Consider the following 26,825-nt stretch of genomic DNA (forward strand, 5'->3'; position numbering starts at 1 on the left):
TGTTGCAACTTGATGGAACGAGATTTGCTTTGTGATTTTCACGTTAATCTTACATATTCCCCTGATGGTGTCCAGCTTGATAGTGACTCATCCGAATGTCAGTTTTCTGTATCCACTAACTGCAATGGTGGCAACATGATATTGATCCTCATAAATTTGCCGATCACATTATTCTTGCTTATTATCGAGCAGGCCAGGATAAAACTCTTGAAATTTTTTTCACAGATTCAATGAGAATCAAATGGACTGTTCACATGGACTGGCCCATGTCACTGATCCAGAAGGAGATGCAGATTTCGTTGAAATACATCCTCATCCATGGACGCCAGGGGACTTATCAGCACCTCATAATATTGGAAAAGTTAACCCACCGCACCATGCTAAACAACTTGGCCCTATGGTTCCCTGTGCAATTATCAAGTTGACTCAAATTGTTACGTGTTGCAGATGATACAAAATGCTATGACTGTTAAAAATTACACAGCTCCTACCTCCTGCAATGCTACACTTCAGCATCATGAGAGTTGGGACAGATTTGACTTAGTCAATCCGAATGTATGGTCTGAGACATTGACCCATAATGGACTTACAGACTGTGAATCTGTTTCCGTCGCTTTAAAACCAATTTTTTTGCCATCTATTCGCCAGTATCCACCGAAAGAGCAAGCTATTCCAAGTATTACTTGTTTGCCAGAAAGCTTTCACCATCAACACATCTTAGTCCCATTCCAATCACCTTGTAACCCTCCAAATATTGCTGTCCAAAAACCTGGAAAACCAAATCAATACAGCATGGTTCAAGATTTGAGAGATATCAATGCCACTGTTCAGCCATTCCATGCCTTAGTTCCAAACCCAGCTCATATTTTACCAACTATCCCTGCGGATGCTAAATGTTTTGCTGTTGTTGACTTCAGCGTGTATTTTTCTCATTAACACTTCAAAAGAACAGCCAGAACTTATTTGCCTTCACCTTTAATGGACAACAGCTAACGGTGGTCTCGACTACCACCGGGCGTCCTTCATTCTCCAACACTTTTTTCTCAGATCTTGCAGAAACAATTGAAATGTCTCAACTTCGCAAGTGGGTCTACATTAGTTCAATATGTGGACGAAGTCCTTGTAGACAGCGTTGATGAAGAATCAAATCGATCTGATGTTGTCCTTCTTCTGAATTACTTGAAGCAATTGGGTTGTGTCATCTGACCAAAGAAAGTTTCCATCGCACTACGTCAAGTCAGGGTTTTGGGTTTTATTGTATCAGCTGATTCATCCACCCAGGAACAGAGCCGCATCAGTCCTCTTGTCAACTTCCCAGCTCCAACTACTGCGAGGCAAATGCGCCAATAGCTGGGCATGGTCAACTTTATAGACAATAGATTCCCAACTCAGCTCTCCTCATTAAGAAATTAAACACATATATCTCCAACGAGGGTAAATTTATACTTTACTCAGAAGTAATTCACGCTTTTAATGAACTGAAACAAACTTTGTCTCAAGCTCCAGCTGTTGGAAGACCTCTTTATGATAGGCCTTTTCAATTATATTGTACTATTTTAGATGACTGCGCTTTTTCAGTGCTTACTCAACAACAAGGCGACAAACATCGCCCTGTTGCTTGTTTCTCTACTAAACATGACCCTGCTGTTTTAGGACATTCCCGTTGCACTCAGATTTTGAATGCCATTTACCTCAGTTTGAAGTCGGCAGAGAACTTTACACTGCAACAAGACATCGTCCTTTACAGTACACATTCAGTGTTTACCCTTTTTGGAAATTTGCAAACTCAGCACTTGACAGCAGCTCGATAAAATCCTTGTGAGATTTACCTTTTGAATGACCCTCGATTGACTTTTGAGAATTGCACTACCATCAATCGATCTAATTTTCCAGCTCATCCTCCTTCAGCAACGTTAACTTCATAACATGATTGTTTTCTCCTCATTAACGAGGATGTCCAAGTTCAGCCGGATCTTTCTGATATGCCAATCTCCATTCCTGATATCAATATGTTCACTGATGGAAGTTCATTTATCAACCGTACTGGAACTTGTCTTTCAGGTTACACTATAGTTGATGTCTGTGGCTCTATCTTTGAATTAGCTGCCTTTGATAGCCCTTTTTCAGCTCAGTAAACCGAACCTTTTGCATTCGTGCTTGTATTATCGGAACAGGGCTCCGCACTAACACTTATACTGGTTTGCGGTTTGCTTTTGGTGTTGTACATGATGTTGGGCAATTGTGGAGTAGCACGGCATTTTTAACATCAGCTGGTACTCCCATCTCTCAACCACAATTAGTATCAGACCTGCTAACCGCGCTCTTGCTTCCAAAGCAGGTTTCTGTGATAAAGTGTACTGCTCATGGAAAAGGCCAAGACTCTGTTCATGTTGGAAACCGTGTCGCTGACATGGCTGCAAAACGAGCAGCTTGTAAACGCCGAATGATTGTGCCTAAAATGATGAGTCATTCTGAAGGTTCTGTCAATAATAAGTCTGCCTCGGATAAACTAATGCCAACCATTCAAGATGTATTTATATTGCAGAGGGACGCCTCTGAATCTGAAAGGCAGTTGCGTTCTAAATCTGGCTGATATTGTAATCCTGTTACTAAACTATGGACCACTCCAGCTGGACAGATTTGTATGTCAAATGAACTGGCTTTATGGGTTGTTGAGTGTATTCATAATGAGACTCAACGTCTGATCTGCTTTTGAATACCTGGTGGCATTCTTGCCTCCAGCAGAAGGCTTATCAAGTAAGTGATGGATGCCTTATACATCAGGAACAGGTATTCCTTGCCCTGTGGGTCAACATCCCTCCCTAATGGACCTTTTTCAGAATCTTCAATTAGATTTTTTGAATTAGAAAAATATCAATATTATCAGTATGTTTTAGTTATTGTTGATGTTTTCTCTAAATTGGTTGAGCCTTATCTTACTTCAAACGCTACTGCTAAAACTGTTGTAAGTATCCAACAGAAGGAAATTGTTCCCCGTTTTGGAATTCCACTTTGCCTGTCTTCAGATAATGGGCCTCATTTTATTGGTGATACAAATAAGGAATTGTGCTCTCTATTTGCCATCAGATGTCAACTTCATTGTGCGTATAACCCACAGGCTGCGGACCTTGTGGAACTCTGTAACCAACCTTTGAAAATTAACCTTGCAAAATTAAGTTCAGAAACGGGATTCTCCTGGGTTAATCTATTACTACTTGCACTATTTCACCTTCGCTGCAAACCAGTGGGAAAGATTTGTTGTTCCGTCCTCCGCAATAACTTATGGCTGAATTTTTCATACCCTCTGGAATGGTATCATTGCCTCTGTACACCTTCATTATATGACGGATGATATGACTTCTCAGATATTTGGCCTGACTAAAATTTTGCCAAGAATTCATTCTAAATTTCGTGCAGCTTTGGAAAAACTCCCCTCTCTTGAAGGACATCACAATATTAAGCTCGTCTTATGTCCTTGTTAAAAGTTGGACGCGCCGTGGCCTTTGACACTGATGGGAAGGACCATGTCAATTGCTCCTCACTACACCAACTGCTGTCAAGGTGGCAGGGAGATCTGCATGGATTTACATCCATGTTGTGCTTTTGTTCGCCGATCTGGGAATTTGTGTTGCAGACGTTTCATCCCCTGTCCAGGTGACATCCTCAGTGTTTGGGAGCCTCCAGCGAAGCACTTCTGTGATGTGACCTTCATGATGATATCTCCAACGGCACTAATATTTTTTCACAATTATTGTATGGGTAGATTACATTGCTTACAGTGTGGAAAAAGGCCATTCGGCCCAACATGTCCACACCGACACACAACACACACTCCTACATTTGCCCCTTCACCAAACACTACGGGTAATTTAGCATGGCCAATTCACCTAACCTGCACGTTTTTTGGATTGTGGGAGGAAACCAGAGCACCCGGAGAACATACAAACTCCACACGGAGAGTCGCTTGAAGGGGGAATTGAACGCGGGTCGCTAGCATTATGCGGCAGCAGTGCTAACTGCTGTGATTTTCACTACAAATCATTTATAGTGATTTACAGTGATCACTATAAATGCCGGAGGAAACATCACAGAATCGCTTCACAGGAGGCTCCCAAGCACTGATGATGTCACCTAGACAGGGGACAAAACGTCTGCAACACAATTCCCAGCTCAGCGAACAGAACCACAACAACGAGCACCCGAGCGGCAAATCTTCTCCCAAACATTTACATCCATGATTGTAAGGTTATTGGAGATCTATATAAGGTGGAGGAGGGGCGAGAGATGGCAGATTTGATGAAGAAAATCAGAGTGGATAACAAAATAGTAAAGTTAATTAGACTGTGACGATTTTTTAATATATCGATAAGACGTGAGAAACACGTTAATACGTCACAATTGCCGTTCCGAATTGCAGCTTTCTGTTTGCTTTGGATATTTTAACTTGCCACAGAAATGACTACCAGGATTAGAGTTATTTTCATACTAATATATGGACTTGTCTTGGTCAGTATTAGTACACAAGAGGAGACCATCTATATGTGTGATCCTGGACAACAAGAGACTGTATGCCACCCATGTCAGGATGACATTCTTGTGTGCTGAGAAATTGAATCCTCCAATGGATTACCCAAGGTGATAGTCATAACGGCCAACTGCATCAAAAAATTGAACAATTCATTTGCAGAAATACTCCAGATGGTCTTTACCTTGTCAAGTTGTTGTGTGTAAATTTGGTTTCAGTTGTACTGTGGGAAACCCTGATCAGCCTTGTCCTCATTTGCATAGGTCACGTCATAAAACAGACAAAAGAGGAATGTTACCATTAACGTATAATTTGTTTTTAGAAGCCCCTCATTAATTATTTGCAGAAGATTAAGTAGTTTGTTGTCCTCTTACTTCAAGGAGAGACTATTTTACCCCTTTTTTTGATCCTGCCACATCCTATTATTGGGATATGTAACAGTACTAAAGTATTTACAGGGCAGAAAATCTCTTTTAGTTATTACCTATCCCCACCAGCTAATTGATTATGGACGTCCTCTAATTAATCCGTAATATCCTATCCAAATTGCGACAATGTTAAATGATGGGGATGTGTAATATTGCCTAACATTATACCTTGTGCTATGATTAAATGTATTAGTCATCATTGCTTTTCTGAAGAACCTCGCATATGTATGCCTAATCGAAAAATGTATCCCTTTTACCACTGGAATTCAAACGCTATGTGGTGAAGGTAAAACGCCCACCTTCATCATGATATCTCCAACGGCACTAATATTTTTCACAATTATTGTATGGGTAGATTAGATTGCTTAAAGTGTGGAAAAAGGCCATTCGGCCCAACAAGTCCACACCGACACCCATCACACACTCCTACATTTGCCCCTTCACCTAACACTACAGGTAATTTAGCATGTTCAATTTACCTAACCTGCACGTTTTTTGGATTGTGGGAGGAAACCGGAGCACCCGGAGAACATACAAACTCCACACAGAGAGTTGCTTGAAGGGGGAATTGAACCCGGGTCGCGAGCATTATGCGGCAGCAGTGCTAACCACTGTGCCACCCATATTGGAATCGCGACCATGTTTCTTATCAAGAAACTCGGCTCATTCGATTAGATGATTTTCACCCTCAACGCCAATGCCCAAAGTATGTAATTATGGACGAGCAATATACTCCAGGAAGTAACAAGAGATAGGCCCGCTTCTTACTTGGAAAATCCCTCTATTATCTATACTAAACCAGAAATTTCTTTCAGTTATAATAAAGCATCAAACGACCTTGTCCAAAATGAAACGTTCACTCGTCGTGCTGTAGCTGTACGAACACTCTTTCCAACTACTGCTCCCTGTCCAATTACGTGGCATCAAGATTAAATTTCCCCTCTTAAACGCTCAGTTTCTCCTGAAATCGACGCAGAATGAAATAATCCAAAGGCTTATTTCCAGAAGCAAAACTCACACATTACCATATGCAGCTCTTGCTTTCTTTCATTAGGATCTTCAGGAATTACTTGCCAGCAGAATCGTAATTATTTGATTTGCGGACTCACAATTTTTGGGAAAAGAGACAAGTGCTGCCCTAATAGAAATTAGACACATGCTTTCAGTATTGCGCCTATTTGCCCAATAAAATCGATGTGTTCTTGATAACATACTTGCAAAGGAAGGTAGAGTTTGCGCTATGTTTAAAGAAAAATGATTGTGGGGGTCACTAATCTTATTGATAACGCTCCTACACATATCAGTAAGATACGCACTTTTGACAGCCAAATGAATGAAGGTGCGGGATGGGGAGATTAGGATTTTGGTTCATGGTGCAACTGGCTAATTAGTATGGCTATGCATGGTGGTATTTTTTAATAGTTGTTTTTTATTGGTATTACTGTAGTTAACTGTATTATTTCTAAAATATTAACTTCTATTGACATTATTGGCTCCACTCAGAAAATGCTTCTTCCCCACTTAAATGAAGACGAGGATACACCATTGACTGCCCCGTGTTTCCCCTCCGAGGTAGACGAAGTATGGCAGTCTTTTGCTGCCATTGAGTTGGATTAATTTGATCCCTGCCTTTATGGTGTGGTCATAAAATGACGAAAGGAGGGAATGAGGATGTAAAATCTGAATTTAGACATCAAAATATGTAGGTCCTTATGATAACAAAACGGTTTCTCGATTTAAAAGAATACTATAAAATGGCCTGTGAAAAATACTGCTGAACATACTGCTGATTTGCAGAATTAAGTTGCAGTCAAAGATAAGAGGACAATAGAGTAATCATAAGATGAATACTGACAAATCAATTGACCATTTGAACTAACCTTGAATTAAGACATGGCATTAAAATGTATGTCAATTATATATCCTTCTGGATGAAAATGCCATTGGATGAGCCTGTCTTCAGTCATATCACCACATTACAGTCGATTGGAGTTTTTTTTTGAAATTATGAACTCTTTTTCAGGAAATTTCATTGTCACCTTATTACATGTGATTGGACTTTCTTGTGATTAAGGTTGTACTCTTCGTAAAAACAATCATAAGTAACGTGTAATTTTCTGATGTAATTGTGCAACTTCACCCCGGAACACATAGAACATAGAACAATACAGCACAGAACAGGCCCTTCGGCCCACGATGTTGTGCCGAACTTCTATCCTAGATTAAGCACCCATCCATGTACCTATCCAAATGCCGCTTAAAGGTCGCCAATGAATCTGACTCTACCACTCCCACGGGCAGCGCATTCCATGCCCCCACCACTCTCTGGGTGAAGAACCCACCCCTGACATCTCCCCTATACCTTCCACCCTTCACCTTAAATTTATGTCCCCTTGTAACACTCTGTTGTACCCGGGGAAAAAGTTTCTGACTGTCTACTCTATCTATTCCTCTGATCATCTTATAAACCTCTATCAAGTCACCCCTCATCCTTCGCCGTTCCAACGAGAAAAGGCCGAGAACTCTCAACCTATCCTCGTATGACCTACTCTCCATTCCAGGCAACATCCTGGTAAATCTTCTCTGCACCCTCTCCAAAGCTTCCACATCTTTCCTAAAGTGAGGCGACCAGAACTGCACACAGTACTCCAAATGTGGCCTAACCAAAGTCCTGTACAGCTGCAACATCACCTCACGACTCTTGAATTCAATCCCTCTGCTAATGAACGATAATACTCCATAGGCCTTCTTACAAACTCTATCCACCTGAGTGGCAACCTTCAAAGATCTATGTACATAGACCCCAAGATCCCTCTGTTCCTCCACCTGACCAAGAACCCTACCATTAACCCTGTATTCCGCATTCTTATTTGTTCTTCCAAAATGGACAACTTCACACTTGGCAGGGTTGAACTCCATCTGCCACTCCTCAGCCCAGCTCTGCATCATATCTAAGTCCCTCTGCAGCCGACAACAGCCCTCCTCACTGTCCACAACTCCACCTATCTTTGTATCATCTGCAAATTTACTGACCCACCCTTCGACTCCCTCATCTAAGTCATTAATAAAAATTACAAACAGCAGAGGGCCCAGAACTGATCCCTGCGGAACTCCACTTGTAACTGGACTCCATGCTGAATATTTACCATCTACCACCACTCTCTGACTTCGACCGGTTAGCCAGTTTTCTATCCAATTGGCCAAATTTCCCTCTATCCCATGCCTCCTGACTTTCCGCATAAGCCTACCATGGGGAACCTTATCAAATGCCTTACTAAAATCCATGTACACTACATCCACTGCTCTACCCTCATCCACATGCTTGGTCACCTCCTCGAAGAATTCAATAAGACTTGTAAGGCAAGACCTACCCTTCACAAATCCGTGCTGGCTGTCCCTAATCAAGCAGTGCCGTTCCAGATACTCGTAAATCCTATCCCTCAGTACCCTTTCCATTACTTTGCCTACCACAGAAGTAAGACTAACTGGCCTGTAATTCCCGGGGTTATCCCTATTCCCTTTTTTGAACAGGGGCACAACATTCGCTACTCTCCAGTCCCCTGGTACCACCCCCGTTGCCAGTGAAGACGAGAAGATCATTGCCAACGGTACTGCAATTTCCTCTCTTGCTTCCCACATAATCCTAGGATATATCCCGTCAGGCCCGGGGGACTTGTCTATCCTCAAGTTGTTCAAAATGTCCAACACATCTTCCTTCCTAACAGATATCTCTTCTAGCTTATCAGTCCGTTTCACACTCTCCTCTTCAACAATACAGTCCCTCTCGTTCGTAAATACTGAAGAGAAGTACTTGTTCAAGACCTCTCCTATCTCTTCCGACTCAATACACAGTCTCCCACCACTGTCCTTGATCGGACCTACCCTCGTTCTCGTCATTCTCAGGTTTCTCACATACGCATAGAATGCCTTGGGGTTATCCTTGATCCTATCCGCCAGGGATTTTTCATGCCCTCTCTTAGCTCTCCTAATCCCTTTCTTCAGGTCCCTTCTGGCTATCCTGTATCCCTCCACTGCTCTGTCTGAACCTTGTTTCCTCAACCTTATGTAAGCCTCCTTCTTCCTCTTTACTAGACATTCAACCTCCCTCGTCAACCAAGGCTCCCTCACACGACCATTTCTTTCCTGCCTGATAGGTACATACATATCAAGGACACGTCGTATCTGCTCCTTGAAAAAGTCCCACATTTCCACCACATCCTTCCCTGACAGCCTATGCTCCCAACGTATGCTCCTCAAATCCTGTCTTACAGCATCGTAATTTCCCTTCCCCCAATTGTAAAAACTTCCTTGTTGTGTGCACCTATCCCTCTCCATAACCAAGGTGAAAGTGACAGAATTGTGGTCGCCATCACCAAAATGTTCACCCACTAACAAGCCCACCACTTGTCTCGGTTCGTTACCGAGTACCAAATCCAATATGGCCTCCCCTCTGGTTGGACAATCTACATACTGCGTTAGAAACGCTTCCTGGACACACTGCACAAACACCGCCCCATCCAATCTACTTGATCTAAAGAGCTTCCAATCAATATTTGGGAAGTTGAAGTCGCCCATGACTACGACCCTGTGGCTTCTGCACCTTTCCAAAATCTGTTTCCCAATCTGTTTCTCCACATCTTTGCTGCTATTGGGGGGCCTATAATAAACACCCAACAAGGTGACTGCACCTTTCCTATTTCTGACTTCAGCCCATACTACCTCCAGAGGCAGATCTCCCTCAAACTTCCTTTCTGCAGCCGTTATACCATTTCTAATTAGCAATGCCACCCCCCCTCCTTTTTTACCACCCTCCCTAATCTTACTGAAACATCTGTAACCAGGAACCTCCAACAGCCATTCCTGTCCCTCATCTATCCATGTTTCCGTGATGGCTACAACATCGTAGTCCCAGGTACCGATCCATGCCTTAAGTTCACCCACCTTATTTCTGATACTCCTTGCATTGAAGTATACGCACTTGAGCCCATCTCTGTGTCCGTAAGTAGTCCCTGTCAGTGCTACCTTCTCCACAGCCTCCCTACAGTCTTGGACATCCTGACACACAGCTAGCTTACTTGCTGGACTACAAGTCCGGATCCCATCCCCCTGCCAAATTAGTTTAAACCCCCCCGAAGAGTGCTAGCAAACCTACCCCCCAGGATATTGGTGCCCTTCTGGTTCAGGTGCAACCCGTCCTGTTTATACAGGTCCCACCTTCCCCAGAATGCAGTCCAATTGTCCAAATATCTGAAGCCCTCCCTCCTACACCATCCTTGCAGCCACGTGTTCAACTGCACTCTCTCCCTATTCTTTGCCTCTCTGTCACGTGGCACCGGCAACAACCCAGAGATGACGACTCTGTCTGTCCTAGCTTTTAGCTTCCAGCCTAACTCCTTGAGCTCTTGAATGACCTCCCCGCCCCTCTTCCTACCTATGTCGTTGGTGCCAATGTGTACCACGACTTCTGGCTGCACACCCTCCCCCTTAAGGATTCTGAAGACACGGTCCGAGACGTCTCGGACCCTAGCACCCGGGAGGCAACAAACCATCCGAGAGTCTCGCCCATGTCCACAGAACCGCCTGTCCGTCCCTCTAACTAGAGAGTCCCCTATAACTAGCGCTCTCTTCTTCTCCCCCTTTCCCTTCTGAATCTCAGAGCCACAGACCCCTTCACTGCAGCTTACACCTGCAAGGCTGTCCCCCCCAACAGTTTCCAAAGCTGCATACTTATTTTTTAGGGGAACGACTACAGGGGAACCCTGCACTGCCTGTTTCTTCCCCTTCCCACCTCTAACTGTTACCCAGCTACCTCTGTTCTCTGGCGTAACTATGTCCCTGTAGCTTCTATCGATCACCCTCTCAGCCTCTCTAATAATCCTCAGCTCATCCAGTTCCAGTTCCAGTTCCCTAACTCGTTCGGTGAGGATCAGGATCTGACTGCATTTCCTGCACACGAAGTCGGCAGGAGTATCGGTGGTCACCCCTACCTCAAACATCCTGCAGGAGGAACATTCCACCGCCTGTGCTGCCATGACTGTACACTTAGCTGTAGTCTCCCGGGTTCGTTTTTCCTCGGCCGCTGCTCCCACTCAAGAAGCTTCAATCTTAGTGTTGCCGGATAGAATTGTGTCAACGTTCCTTAATTCAATAAACTAATGACCCTTGCTTTTTTAATAGGTCGTATTTTTCGATTCCGTTGACCGATCTCGAACCAAGAGGCCCCTCTTGAGGGTGCGCAGATCTTCACCTCCATCACGAGGAAAACTGGGAATTAGTTGCAGGCAATAAATTACTTCACAAAAACAACTAAAAGAAATCTACACTTCAAAGAGATCCATTCCGAACAATCTTCCCACTAAACGCCCAGAAACACCAAGTACCCAGCCCTGCAGTCAAATGTAATGCAACACCAGCCAGTACACCAAACCCTCACATCCATCAAAGGCACCATGCCGTCCTTCCACGTGAGACAGAGGATCACCATCCTCTCTCCCATACTAGGAGAAAGTGAGAACTACAGATGATGTAGATCATAGTCAAGAATGTGGTACTGAAAAGCACAGCAGATCAGGCAATATCCGAAAGGCAGCAGACTTGACAATTTGGGCATGACCCTTCATCAGGATGAAGGGTTTATGCCCAAAAGGTCATTTCCCGAGCCCCTCTGACCATCCGGACCTGCTATGCTTTTCCAGCAACACACTCTCGACTCTCCTCCAAACTACTTTACAGCATCACGTGGTCACCATGTGGTCTTAACTACATCGGGGAGACCAAATTTTAACATTGGGAATGTTTCACCAAGCATCTCAGCCGAACCCGAATGGGCGGACCTGACATCTCAGTCGCCGGCCATTTCAATTCCCCCAACCACTTCCTTTCCGACGTGACCATCCTTGGCCTCCTCCATTGCCAAAACGAGCCACAGCGTAAATTGGAGGAACAACATCTCAGTTTCTGCTTGGGAAGCCGACAGTCAAAAAGGACTCGACATTGAGTTCTTCAATATCAAAAAAAATCCCTTCAAATCCTGCGACTATCTTCCCAGACCGTCGCCTTCTTCTACTCCTCCCTGTCACCATCTGTATTCATTCCTCCCCTTGACTACATAGGTCACAAAATCGAATTTTCTTCACCTATCCTCACTTCACCACCCTGCCCCCGCCTCTCCATTTATCTGCAATTCCAGCTACCACCCCACCCCCCACGTCCTGAAGAAAAATCGAAATAGACGTCTGGGTAAAAATGCTGCTTGGGCCTGTCAACTGAATATATTTTGATACATTGTGTCAATTTGGCCGCTTGCAAACTGTTTACGCTCAGGCGTTATTTTTTCTGTTTAATACACTGAAAGGAAGTTTACTTCTTCACAAGACGTCTCTAAGCTTTCCCTCATTTTAAAATTTATCCCTTTGACAAACCGATTTCATGACAATTGACTTCTGTCCACTACATACTTTCCCTTCCATTAGTTGTCAATATTTCCATTCTTCCATTATACAGTCAGAATGTTTTGACAAAAATGTTGCCACATTGCACTGGAATTGACAATGTATTATATTTAAAGCTTTTTCAAAACTACTACCCAGTTTTCAAACTTGAGTTTCAGAAATTAATGTTCAAATTGTAAAACCATGGTCAACACACTTTCATTTCGTTCTAATTAGTCATTTTCCATTATATTATGAAATGAACAACGTTAATCAAGACTGGATATCTGACCATAACATTTGATTTCGTTGATCAATGCTTGATCTGACTCCATGAGGCTGAGGAAGAGGAGTGATGAGATAAATATTGATAGGCCAGGAGAAAGGGAGAGAACCTGGCAGACGGAGTTTAAACTGGAAATGAAACAACACGAATTGGGACTGGGGACAGGCTATCTGGTTTCCAGGCCTGCTCTGGCAGCCAACAGGACTTGATTATGGTCGTAGCTCCACATGCCTGACTTGTTTGCATTACATCGAGCCAACCTGCGCCGCCATTCACCAAAACACTTGGCTGCCACTATTCTTACCACCAACAATGACTAAAAACCAAAGAAAAAACGCGGATGGTCCAATATAGAAACGTAGGAATTAAGAGGGGCAGTAAGCAATTCAGCCCTTGCTGTACACTGCACCATTTAATGTGATCATGGCTAATTTATCCCGAAAGCCATTTACGCTGCTTTTTTTTGTCAGAAACATATCTATTTCTTTCTTTAACCTGTGGTGTGATTACGACTCCACGGCATATTGGGAAGGGCATTCCATCGATTCACTAACCTCTAAGAGAAGTATTTTCTCAGTAAATCACTTTTGAATATTCCTTCTCTCACTCTATATCTATGGCAACACGCTCGAGATGGTCCAAAAAGGGAACATCTTTCCAACTTCAGCTTATCATTCACCTTTTCCACTGCATACAAGTTAATCAGATACACCCCTCCCCTGTCCCAGTCTTATGAATTCCACCCAGAGGAACCTCATGCTCTTCAACTGCTCTTCGTACGACAGACCTTTGATGCCAGAAATAATCCTGATGACCTTCCTCTGATCTGCTGTCAGTGCCACAACATCCGTCCTCTTGTAAGGAAACCAAAACTAGACACAACTTTCCAAGTGAGGTAACCTATGTCAATTTTTCACACTTACCTACTTTCATCATTCATACCTTCTGCAATAAATGCGAGAATTTCATTTACTGACATATATGAACGCGCAGAAAGATACGCTGATCCATAATCATTGACTAATTTGAATCTGCTTCTCATTTAAATAGAAATCTGCCCTTTTATTTTTCCGGCCACAACGGACTCCTTTTCTAAATTAATCACCGTCTTCCAGGTTCTGTCCCATTCTCATGGCCTATCAATATTTATTTGCGAACTCTACCTCATCATCACAGCCCGCTGGTTCCTCTCCCTCAGCCTCACGTTGTCAGTTCAAACATTGGAACGGAAGCCTCCTGCTGACTCACCTCCCTTCGCCTCATGTTGTCAAATCGAACTTTGACACAGCAACTTCCTGCTGACTCCCTTGCCTCAGCTGCTGGATCAGTGTTGCTGCAAAGAGACCGAATGAAGGAAGCTCTGAGAATGTGACAAACTGGAGATTGTATACGAGGTAGGTCATTTCAAAAGAACTACCAAGAGGGGCTCAGCAGCAGCGTTACTGATCGATATGATCGGTCCAAAAGGACACAGATGCTGGACTGGGTCTGAGCTGTTTGGGGAGGAGAAGACACAGCTCGAGAAACATACTTCATCTCATCGCCACCAATCGACAGACTCCAGACACATTGATCGATTAACATTTTGTTAACTGTGTCGACTGCACACATTAATTCCAGAGACGATGTTCCACTATTGTATTCCGAATAATCTCTCGCTGTGTGTGACACTTTTACCGTGTTAAACAGGACAAACTTTGATAGATCCAGTAACTTCACACTGGGCTGTGGGAGTTGATTTGGGTCTTTACAAACAGCGACAGAATTGTACCCCTGCAGAAGACGCACTATCACTGTCTAGCATATACTCCACGTTACCCTGATCATCAAGCCAGAAGATAAATCTTTGTTCAGCGGAGAACACAAAAAGTGCCTGCCTGGCGAAGCACCAGGTATGCCTCAAAGTGAGATGAAGTGACCAACCAGGATCACTTATTCACTAAATAGCGAAAGTTGCAAGTGATCGACAGAGTTAACCAATGAATCAGATGTAATCTCTGCAATCCTGTCACATGCAGTCAGTGTGAATGGTGGTGGCTAATTAAACAACTCACGAGAGGAGGATGATCCACAATTGTAAATTTGCTTAATGATGGCAGAGACAACAATAGAAAAGATGAGGCTGAGATATTCACGGCAATTTTCAGACAAAGTGTCGATGTAACGATGTATTTAGATGGCAGTCTGAGATCCACCTATTCATTTTGTGTGGTATCCGAAAAACGGCTGAAGGGATTTGATAATGCAAAGGTTGTCTGCACTGATAATATTCCATTCAAACTGTTCCTGGTCGGCGACAGCACGAGAACCGACCTGACAATGTGGAAAACTGCGGGTGTGTACTGTACACACGCAAACATCAGACATTCAATGACTGTCCCATTGCTCTAATCGTTATAATTAATAAAGTGATGAAAGATGCCATCTACAGTGGTATCAAGCAGCACTTCTTCATCAGCAACCTGTTCACTGAAGCTCAGTTCGGGCTTGGTAGATACACTCATCCTTTGACCATATTGATGCCTTGGTTTAAAGATAGACAACCAGAAAACGCACAGCTTAAATCTCTAGGTGCGGCGAGAGTGACTGCGCTTAGAATAATCTTAAATGCAATTGATGAAGTGTGGCATCAAGGATTAATGGCAAATCTGGAGCAAACGGGGATCAGGGAATCCTCTGCCCTGTTTGAAGTCATGCCTGGGACAAAGAATATGATTGGGGTTGTTTGAAAGGAGTCATATCAGCTTCACAACAGGTTTGCAGCAGTTCCCTGTTCAGATCGGGATGATCAGGTTGTTCAATCGTTTAACGGAGACGACTAGTGGTAGTTTTATTAATCAGTCATCATGCCTCATGTAAGGGAGAGGTTGGCGACAATCCATTACAATCAATTTAGACAGTGCAAGAATTAAATCCAGACCATTGGTATTAACCTGAATTACAGACTAGCCGTGCCACCAAATGAGCTAACCAAGTCCTCACTCAGCTCCTACGGGTAGGAACTTTAATGTCAATCTGTTACCATTTGTTGTAACACACCACTGTTGCAGGTGGAACTTGAAGAAGACTTTTTAGATCAGAGGGAAAGATATGATCAGTGAGTTAGAGAAGTGTTCTCGCTCCGAGGATCAATAATTCTCAGTTGCCTCATAAATGAACATCCCTCTGCTGTAAAGTCACAACTGGGTATGTTTGCCAATGACTAGACCGTATTTGACACCATTTGCGATTACTCAGATCTGCAAAGTATTGTGTCATGAGCTTAAACTTGGCAAGCAACATTTACATTATACACATGCCAGAAAACGATCAACTCTAACAATACAGAATTGAAATATCATTCTCTCACATCCAATGCCATTGTCAGCACATAACTCCAACTACCAATGTCCTGGAAATTAATATTAATTCGAACTGGAGTGACCATATAAATTCATTACCCATCCTGTGAAGGGCTTCTGCCCGAAATGTGAATTCTCCTCTGCCTCGAAAGCTGTCTAACCTGTTGTGTGTTGCCAGAAACACACCTTTCGGCCTGTATTAATTCATTGCATCCAAGAATATTCCACAAGCTCGAAATCCTGCAGAAGTAACTGACTTCATGATTTCCGAAAGCCGGCCCACCCTCTATTCCACGCAACTTGAACGTTTCTGCGATGAAATATCGCGGAGAAATTGAGGACTGCACATGCTGGAGATCAGAATCGTGCGTGAGGTGATGGAAAGGCACAGCAAGTCAGGCAACATCCGAGGAGCAGGAGAATCGAAGTTTCGTGCATAAGCCATTCATAATTATTCGTGCTGAAAGGCTTGTGCCCAAAGGATCAAATCTCCTGCTCCTCGGACGCTGCCTGACCATCTGTGCTTTTCCAGCACCAATACCATCCATTTGTCTGGCTGAATGCAGCTTCACCCCTCATCCACTGACACTCAGGAGAAGCAATGCCTGCCATCTGCACGGTGATCTTCAGAAACTGACCAAATCTCCTTACAAAAATGTTGGCTCTGGAATCACAAACAGAAAAACGGACAAGAGCAGCAGATGTCTGAGACCACCATTATGTTCACATCCCGTTCCAAGCCAAACACAATCTTGATTTGGAAATGCATTACTGGTTCTTCAGAGTCACTCTTTCAGGTCCCCTCCCGAATGGTTATTGTCAGTCTACTTTCAGCACGTGGAATGAAGCGGTTCAATGTGGCAGCTCATCTCCACCTTCTTAAGCGCAGCAAGGGATTGGAAATAAATACCGGCCCAATCACTTTCCAGGAATAAATTAGAATGAAAAATATTGTCCAACCATGCCCATTGCTGGACACTGAGTTTCGGTGTTGTTTTGAGCGCAGTCTGGTTGAGTCCAGGCAATATTTTCTTTGTTGTGAACAGTTGGAGTGATATGCTATTAGAAACAATCAGTCAGTCGTTCAGTGGTATCTAGTACATCGCTAGCAGCACACAAACACTGTCATTCAGTAACCACATTAGGGAACTGTAGGATAGACAGAAACTATTGAAAATGTACTCATATCTGGCTGTAGAATGTGTAGATACACAGTGATGTTGTTGCCATGAAGAGTGTTGCTGTGAATATTAGCACAATATTAGTATAAATGAAAATGATTGCATATTTGAAATCCTGGCACTTCTTAATATAGTGTTCTTAGGTACGGTAACGAAAGTCGTCATTTCCAAGCCTCTTACTGTGATTCGGTTAAAATTGTCAGCATGTTGTCTTAAAGATAAACTGAATAAATGGGCGGATTTTATGCTTAATGAGCATTTGAAAAGTGCCTATTAATAAAGCATGTAATATTTTCAATGAAAATGTGTTAGTTGTTGATGTTCAGAATAATGCTGCAAACATGTACAGAGAAATTTCTCTCCCAAGTCATACACAAGGACATTGGGCTGGGACCAGAATGGCCATCAATGCAGCTCCACAATTCTGTTTGCGTACTGAAGTTGTTGAGCTGACATACACTGAACATTGTTTATGAGGGATTCGATGCCAGGTGCTATGTGCTGCACGGGTCTTTCATCTTTATGATACCTTCATTCAGAATCGGGTCCAAGGTGCAGAGTTACTCAGTTTTGGTGGTTTACCAGATGAGGTAAACTTGCAAGACATGCTTGTTTTCAAGTCTCGAATACAAATGTTGAAATGTGTTTGGGCCAGCACAAATTCCTTTTCTTGTGCATTGGCCAGCCAGGGCCAAACATTTCCCTCTTGTTCCGGTGTGTATCCAACTGTCCATCGTAAGGGATTGTGTGAATTACAGTCCCGCTACAGTTTCGAAGCTCTTTGGACAGATTGTAGAGATGGTCAGCCTTTTGCAGGTAGTGGTGAGGCCCATTTGCTCGGTGTCTGAATCAGACTTTAGATTAGATTACTTACAGTGTGGAAACAGGCCCTTCGGCCCAACAAGTCCACACCGCCCCGCCGAAGCGTAACCCACCCATACCCCTACATCTACCCCATACCTAACACTACGGGCAATTTAGCATGGCCAATTCACCTGACCTGCACATCTTTGGACTGTGGGAGGAAACCGGAGCACCCGGAGGAAACCCACGCAGACACGGGGAGAACGTGCAAACTCCATACAGTCAGTCGCCTGAGGCGGGAATTGAACCCGGGTCTCTGGCGCTGTGAGGCAGCAGTGCTAACCACTGTGCCACCGTGCCGCCCACTTTTTTCAAACTTATTTTCCACACCTTTGCTGAGTCAAAGATGGTGTGTTCACTGACTGAATATGAATCAGCCGTTTACTAAAGTTACTGAATTCTGTAATAGTTAGCTTTGTAATTTGGTAATTTAATCATTGTTCACTTCATTAAGTTTTAACTGAAAAACAATAATGTTAGGTCTATTTTGAAATATGTAAGAAATAAAGAGATATTAACTCTTCATTGTGCAAGATGTAAAGGTGACCTGTTATGTATTTCCCACAGGCAAATCAAGCAAAGTCCGATATTGTAAGACAGGATTCAGTGAACAGGACTTTCTCATAGGCAAGCTGATCATCCGCTCTAGTCAGTTCTCTCCCGCCGACAGGCCAGAGCCAGACAGTGCGGGAGGGCCTGCAGCTTCTTCGTATAGAGTCAATATAGACTTTTGCATTGATGCTGAATCCTGTAACTGACAGACTGCTGTGCAGCAGATGAAAATTGACCACTTCCTCACCAATCCACCTGTTAAGATGCAGCTCCGCATTTAATATATCGATAAAAATATTTAAGATACCGTTCCTGTGTAGGAGAACAACCATTTTCACAATTTGCAGACCCTTATGTTGCCCCCGTGTGCTGAATGGGTCAGACTTTGAATATGTCGAGCAACTAACAGGCAGGCATCCATGAGCAACAGTGGGCCATCGGCAGCAGTGGAATAATAATCTGGACAGATTGTACAGGCTACAAACTCATGGCCCGCGATATCTCCCCATCTGCAGTAACCATTAAACCAGGGATTCACGCTCGTTCGATGAAGACTTTGGAAGGACATGGTGGGAGCAACGTCAGAGGGACCTAGACATGAGGTGACAAGCTGGAGAAGCTCTTATTGTCTTCATCTACAAAACAGTCTGACAGTCATGCGAAACAGGATAAGCAGCAAGTGATGGACAGCTCAGTGATCTCACAAATAATTGGTTCCGATCTATTTCTCCAGTCGTGCCTCATCTATTCATAAAACATAGCAGAAAATGAAAGAGACCATTGGTGGAGGAGGCTGCTCTCCAACAATGAAATCCCCAGTTTTCGTGACGTGCAGCACATCTGAAAATAACAACAAAGCAGATGAGCTGGAACAATCTTCAGGCAGAAGGACGGAGTATATGATCCATGTCGACCTCATTCATTAGGCCCCAGCATCACAGACCCCAATCTTCAAACAATTCAATTCACTCCACAAAATGTCATGATATGGCTGGAAACACTGAGCACTGTGATTTTACTTAAGAGATTACCACATCTGTCGCCAACCTGTTCCATTCCAGCAACCACACAGCCCTCTGCAAAGAATGTTATAAATGATCCAATTATGTCCTGTACATAAAAAGCTTTGCAGCCAGTCACTGACCTATCGGCGTATGGTGTACCATGTAAATGCGAAGGAAGGATCAGCAATAATATGATCAATCAGCAAGAACCTCCTCAGATGTTTCAGTTAGTATCCCGGCAAGCTCACTCATCTCCTGACCCCGTTTCAAGATTAGTTCAAAAGAATGGAATTCCAAATGAGCAGTGAGACTAATTTCCCTTAACATCAAGGCACCATTGAACAGTGCGTGACAATAGGAGACCGACGAAACTGAACGTTAATCAGAACCTTTAGAATGTACTCTTCTGTTTAAAAGCTTGCTGACCAAAATATCTGGTTATTGTCAGTGTGAGTAATTCGAATTCAAGAACGGCTCTGCAGCCATTCCTCAGGAAAACGGGTGTGCGAGACTCCAGCTGCTTCAATGACCCTTTCTCCATTATGAGGTCAGAGTGTGATTGTTCACTGATGATGCCGTTCCTGAACAGACCACGTTCAATGCAATATTGCCTGGAAAGCATTCAGCTTTAGTCTGACAAATAGCAAGTAGTATTCAGGCCACAGAAGTAATAGACAAATTAGACGATAAAGAACCAAACCATCCGTTTTCAAGTTTCAATAACATTCTCATCACTGCGTCACCAATACGGTGTTTATCAGGATCCTGAGTGCTATCATCGACAAGAAATTGGATGGACTAGCCACGTAAATAAATTGTCTTCAAGAGGATGTCAGAGACCAGGAATACTGCAGTGCGTAGCTCTCTTCCTTACACCCTAAATCCTATAATGTATTACATCCCAGCAATCATTCAGGAAAAACCTAGCGCAATTAATGGCTATCACTTCCACGATCCTCCAATCGCTCCACCACTCATGCTCAGCACTCGCAATATGCACTATCTACACGATTCACTGCACGAAGAATGATTAGACAGCGCCTCATAAACCCACTGCTATCTGGAAGAACAAATGCAGCAGGTAATTTGTAAAACCAGCTGCCTGCCAGCGATTTACTTGATCCGGTCAGATGCAATGAGGCTTGCACAAAAGTTTACAATTCTCAACTCCTCAGACCCGAAAATCTGTCCAAATGCAGCAATATTTGGACAACAGCCGGGCTACTTGGGCTGGGAAGTTCAGTTCAGAGCGGTGCTGGAAATACACAGCGGATCAGGCTGCATTCGAGGAGCAGGAAAATCGACGTTCGTTTCGGGCAAAACTCCTTCATCAAGAACATTCCTAAAGAAGGACATATGATCGAAACGTCGAATTTCCTGCTCCTCTGATGCTGCCTGACCTGCTGTCCTTTTCCAGCACCACTCAGATCTAAACTCTGGTTTCCAGAATCTGCAGTCCCCTCTTTTCCCTTTTGCCGGGAGATGGCAAGAATTAATCTTGCTACATCAATGTCAGTCAACGACCATCATAAAACATCTCACCATTGCTACTCAACATCGAAAGACATTACTATTGCTGAGTCTATTGTCACTAATATTTTCAGATTTATCCAAACAAAGCAGCTGCTGTGTTGAGAATATCAGATCAGATGTAAGGAATCCTGCAGTTAGTAACTTTTCTCCTGTCTGACCAAAGTCTGTCCATTATCTCCGAGGTGCAAGTCATGAATATTAAGAAACAATTTCTACGTTTCTGAATGAGTATTATTCCAACAGTATTCAAACATTTTGACACTCACATCAGGTGTGTGTACTATGACACTCCCTAGAGAGCACCTTCCACACACACACACACATTGCCATTGCCATCTGGAGGGAAAAGTATTTAGGGAATAGTGATCTGAATTCGTTTGATTCAAACATAAATATTACAAAAGACAAAGCTATACTAAGAGTTGGAGTTTAAGAATGATCCAGAACAGTTGTATTAAGTAAAAAGACATTTCAATTAGTTGAACAGAAAACAATAAGAAGAAGATAAATCAGAATCAGAACAGTCGCAGATATTATGAGGGCAAGTTGAAGTGGCTCTGTGGAAACGTGTTTCCGAAAATAAAACAGGTCACTGTCAAAAAATCCTCAAGGAGAAATTGAGGGAACTCAGTTGCTGAGTGGTTGCCTGAGCGACATGGTCAAATTCATCAGAGGCACTTATAAAATACTAATTTGAAGCTTTATCCCAGACTAGAAATGCCAATTACTTGCGGCCATAGGTTTTAGATGAAAGGGGCAAAGTTTGATGGAAATTTGACAGGCAGACCTTTCTTTTTTCTTTTCCAGACAGAATGTGAAAGGGCCCGGAATACACTGGTAGAGGAGAATAGGATAAAATAACAACGAATAAGAGATATCTTGACACAGAGATGAGTTGACGCGGAATGGAATGACAAAGGACATGCAGGAGCAGAAACTTTCCTTTTAACTTTCGACGGGCATCATTTGACAGTGCAGGCTTGCTGAGCTGAAGATCCTGTTCCTTTGAGATTCTATTCTTAGAGCCAAACCTTTAGTTAGGGAGCGGTGAGATGCTAATTGAAGGATTACCGATGATCAACATCCAACTTAATGCAGGACTCTTCTCATCAATTTGCAACTTTGTGTCCTTGCTCCCACTGTGGGCAAACTCAATATGGAGTATTTGAAATGGAAGTCAGAGCTGGTAACTGGTATCTCCACCTCGGCCCTCCCTCCTGCAGATTTATACCACGGACTTCAACGTCGCGCGGTAAACTGCACAAACAGAAGGTGCACTCAATCCACACCCATCAATGCTGGCATTTGTTATATGCCTAAATCACTACACCATCACAGAACATCGACTGACAGTAAGTTTCTGCACCTCACCTCTGATTCTCAGAGTGCACTGACAACTCTTATTGCAATGCTGATGCAACGACACTATGTGCAGGGACACACACCCAACTCATCGACTCCATCTCTTGGCTGCTCGCTTCATAACGTCACTTTGAGCTGAACTGAAGGCTCACAGAATCATTGACCTTCTCTGCACTGCCTTTAGCAGTGTTGCCCTTTAACCAGAGCTTTCAGTACGCTACTGTACTTGATTGTTGTGTAGTACAGACAAAAAAACAGGAATTTTAACATCATTGTTCATAAACAGTCAAGGTGTCCAGCACAGTGAGTCAAGGGGAGTCTCAGATACCAGTCCGGGAGATTGGACATGTCAGGCAGTCTCTTGTGTTTGTAAGAGTCAGGTTCCTTCCCCTGTTAAGCGTGAAGATCTGAATGGTGGGGAGACCTCTATCCATCTTGGCTCTTTCTGCCCTATTGAGGGATAGTGGCTTCTGGAATAAGGGGAGTACCATGAGGTAATAAAGGCGATGGCAGTGGTTCGCACAGCGTTTGGTGCTGGTCTTGCAGGTGGAAAGGTGGCGACGTGTCAGAATGATGAGTTGACAGCGCAGACACGAAGCAGAGTTGTGGGGAGTGGCAGAAAAGAGTTCAGAGAGAGACCAAGAGAACGGTGCTCCAACCATAGTGGGAGAGGGGAAGCATGAGCCTTGATGGGGAGGTGTTTGTAATAACAGATACAGAGTGAGTGCGAAGTTACAACGTGCATATGGTGTCACTTACCCTGGTGGAGTGGGGAAGTTCATGGTTGGGCATTTACCTAGAAGGCTGGAACCTCATTGATCCACGCTGACTGGGACTGGTGTCAAGGCCTCGGCTGCCAATCCTGGAGAAAGATAATAAACTGCTCCTGCACTACGCCATTCACCACAATATCGTGGACTTGTCCACAAAGTTGAGCTCGTTTTACCCCATCTTCCTTCCTGAGGGCAATTCGGATTATGAATACAACAGTGTAAAGACGTTTTGAAGGTTGGGACCTGGAACAAGGAGAAGATTTAGTGGTGCTGGAAAAGCGCAGCATGTCAGGCAGCATCTCACAAGCATGAAAATGGACGATTCGGGTGAAAGGCCTTTCTCAGAAAGGGCTGCTCCTATTCGCATGCTGCTTGACCTGCTGTGGTTTTCCAGCACTGTTCTAATCTAGACACTGATCTCCAGCATCTGCAGTCCTCACTTTCACCTGTAACAGGGAGACCGGTCCATTCTCAGTAATTCAGGCAGTGGGCAGTTTTAGTACGAATGGGAAAATAATAGTGGTAGTGTCAGGTGTGAGGAAGACCAAGTGGAGTCGAGAAGGCAATTAATGAGACAGATTGGGGATGATATCATGAGATAAAGCACTTACCCCTGTGGACACTTGACTAAATCATAAGATAATTTCGGCCTTTGTTGATCTGACAAAAAACAGAGAATTGCTCCACACGTTGTCGTGTGAATGTTTGGGATTTATGAATTATGAAGAGGGGAATTATAAAGGAGATTCACCTCTTTGAAATTGACTAACACAATGTAATAGATTGTTGAAAGAATCCAGGCAAAATCCTTGCCTTACACTGATCACCATTATCCAGTTCAAACTGGATATATGGATGGTACTGAAGAACTGGAGAACGGCTAACACCGCAGCTTTCGTTAATTCGGAGAAACGGATGACTAATTAATTCGAGGCTAGAACTCTGGGATAGAGGAGAAACAGTCACTGAGAATTTCCCGGTGACTGCAGGGCTGTAGGTCTGGATTTGTTTAAGAACGATCGTGTGGAATTAATCTGATTGTGTTGGTTTGAGGCAGTAACATATAAACTGATATATTTTTCTTCGATTTGACAGGATATTAAAGGCAGAGTTTAAAAATAGAAACCATGGGGTCCTGGTGAATGCTGCCAGCAACCCACAAAGATGCAAGTCAAGGTCTTTTGGGTCATCAACAATAAAGAGGAATGCACAATAAATGAGAACATATTCAGTTCAGGCCTATCCATGAAGGTAGCTGGACAAATAAATAGTCTCGTTAAGACGGCAATTACATCAATTCCTCCATCATTCAAAGTGCACAAACACGGACTTCAAGTGCACAAATAATTACTACTGGCATTGAAATTGACCCACAGAGAGCGCAACTGAGAAGACAGTGGAAAACGTATCTGGGGTATAAATCAGAAAGTGAAAGGCGACAGTTCCGGTGGACTGAAAGGTTAGGAGTTTAAAAAGATCAATGCACATTGTGATGTGGATAAGGCATCTCAGGGATTGTTCATTATTTTCGGCATGTCATGAACAATCATCAGAATTGGTAGAAGCATTCCAAGCCCTGTTACAAAACGGGGTGACAGTTCAGAGCAAGAAAAGAATGGGACCCTCAGACGGAGGAAACTTTGACCACAAAAGGATGCCTTGTCATTATTCCTAGTAGTGGAACTGCCAAACGAGTCAAAGATTTATTGTATTATCTGCAATGATAAGAATGGATATTAGACAGCAGCATTGTGTCAATGAAACGATGGTAGTCAGAGAGTGCTGATGCATTATTCCACTCAGAGAGGAATGGTGCTGTCGGAACTTCGCCGGTGTGCTCAGGTCTTGAATTGTTCCACATGGGCCGTCGCACTCTCTGAAGCCATTATCTAGAAGGGACATATGTTCCTACACACACCTCACAGTTTGGTGACTGTTGGAGACAGGAGAACGAAAGGCAATATCAGACAGTCATGGAGTAAACTAGGTTGCCGTGTTGCACCCTGCAGATAATCATGTACAAGCAAAGAGGGATAGATTCGTAAACAGCAGGACTTATGGTGAAGAATAGAGATGAAGTGGAGGGTAGGATATAGATTATAGATGGAGAGAGTCACGGGATTGCTGATGAACCATTAGAAGGTGATGGAGTGCTTCAGTTATTTGGAGATGGATGAAGGACATAATGTGATGGAGAACCGCATACTGCTTTGACAGTGGTAGATGGCGAGGGAAATGTTTTCGCTGGAGAGCATATTCCTGGGTGTCACTGTACCAAAGGGGCAGATTAATGGACTGCCAGAAGCATCGAAAATATCCAAGCGCCTGGGACTCACAAGATGCACAAATAGTAGTTATTCCTTTGATATAGTTAATGGCCATATGTTGGACTGATCTTGGTCAGGGTATATTACCTTGCCTCGTGGCCACATACAGCACGAAGAACAGGTCAGGGAGCTGCTGGACACAGTGCCTCAGTAGAAATTAAGATTAATGCTCATCGTAAAGCATGAATCCTGCAAAGACAGGCCAATCAGTTTCTGGCTAATGCAGCTGAACTACTGACTTTAACAGTGCAGACATTTGATGAAGTGACACTGGCAGCAGTTGCAGAAGCAAGAGAGGAAAGTCTCAGGACATTCCCAGAACCAGCCCCACAAGTGGACAAACAGGAATGGGAAAACGTCGGCGCAAACGAGAAAAGACAGAGTCTGGAACATGTAGGATCAAGCATCGGCATCAGACTGCACAACACAATCTTTATTAGATGAGATTGCATTACATTACAGTGTGGAAAACAGGCCCTTCGGCCCAACAAGTCCACACCGACCCGCCGAACCGCAACGCACCCATACCCCTACATTTACCCCTTGCCTAAGGCTACGGGCAATTTAGCCTGGCCAATTCACCTGACCTGCACATCTTTGGACTGTGGGAGGAAACCGGAGCACCCGGAGGAAACCCACGCAGACACGCGGAGAACGGGCAAACACCACGGAGTCAGTCACCTCACGCGGGAATTGAACCCGGTTCTCTGGCTTTGTGAGGCAGTCGTGCGAACCACTGTGCCACTGTGCCACCCACAAATATTAAAAATCTGTCATGCTGTGTCACACATCTGGCTCGATACACTGCAATATAACTTAATTCGTCGATGTTCGTGGCTTGAATTAGGCAGAGTCACAGTAAGACTTTTTCAAAGGTGTGTATTCCGTACATAGTGCGAACCAGGGAATGCAATCAAAATAATTTGGAGCCGCCAGCAGAGACCAAACACCAAGTCCCATCGAAAGAAATCCCACTGGATCTCAAAAACAGGTTTACTCAGTGGTTGGAAGTTTTCAGCTGTTGATTCAGACCAAGGGGCGCAAGTTATCGGGAAAGCAATTAAGCAGGTATGTGGCCTGTTAGGTTTGAAACGGAAATTCCATCCCCAGTGCTATCTCCAGTGTACAGGTCCAGACGCAGGATTGAAGCGGGCACTGAAGGCAAATCGGACCAAGGCCTTGATGGGGAGAGGGCAGCAATAGGTTAGAATAATCCTCA

The sequence above is a fragment of the Chiloscyllium punctatum genome, chromosome 43, assembly GCF_047496795.1.
Source record: "Chiloscyllium punctatum isolate Juve2018m chromosome 43, sChiPun1.3, whole genome shotgun sequence".
Classification (NCBI taxonomy): domain Eukaryota; kingdom Metazoa; phylum Chordata; class Chondrichthyes; order Orectolobiformes; family Hemiscylliidae; genus Chiloscyllium; species Chiloscyllium punctatum.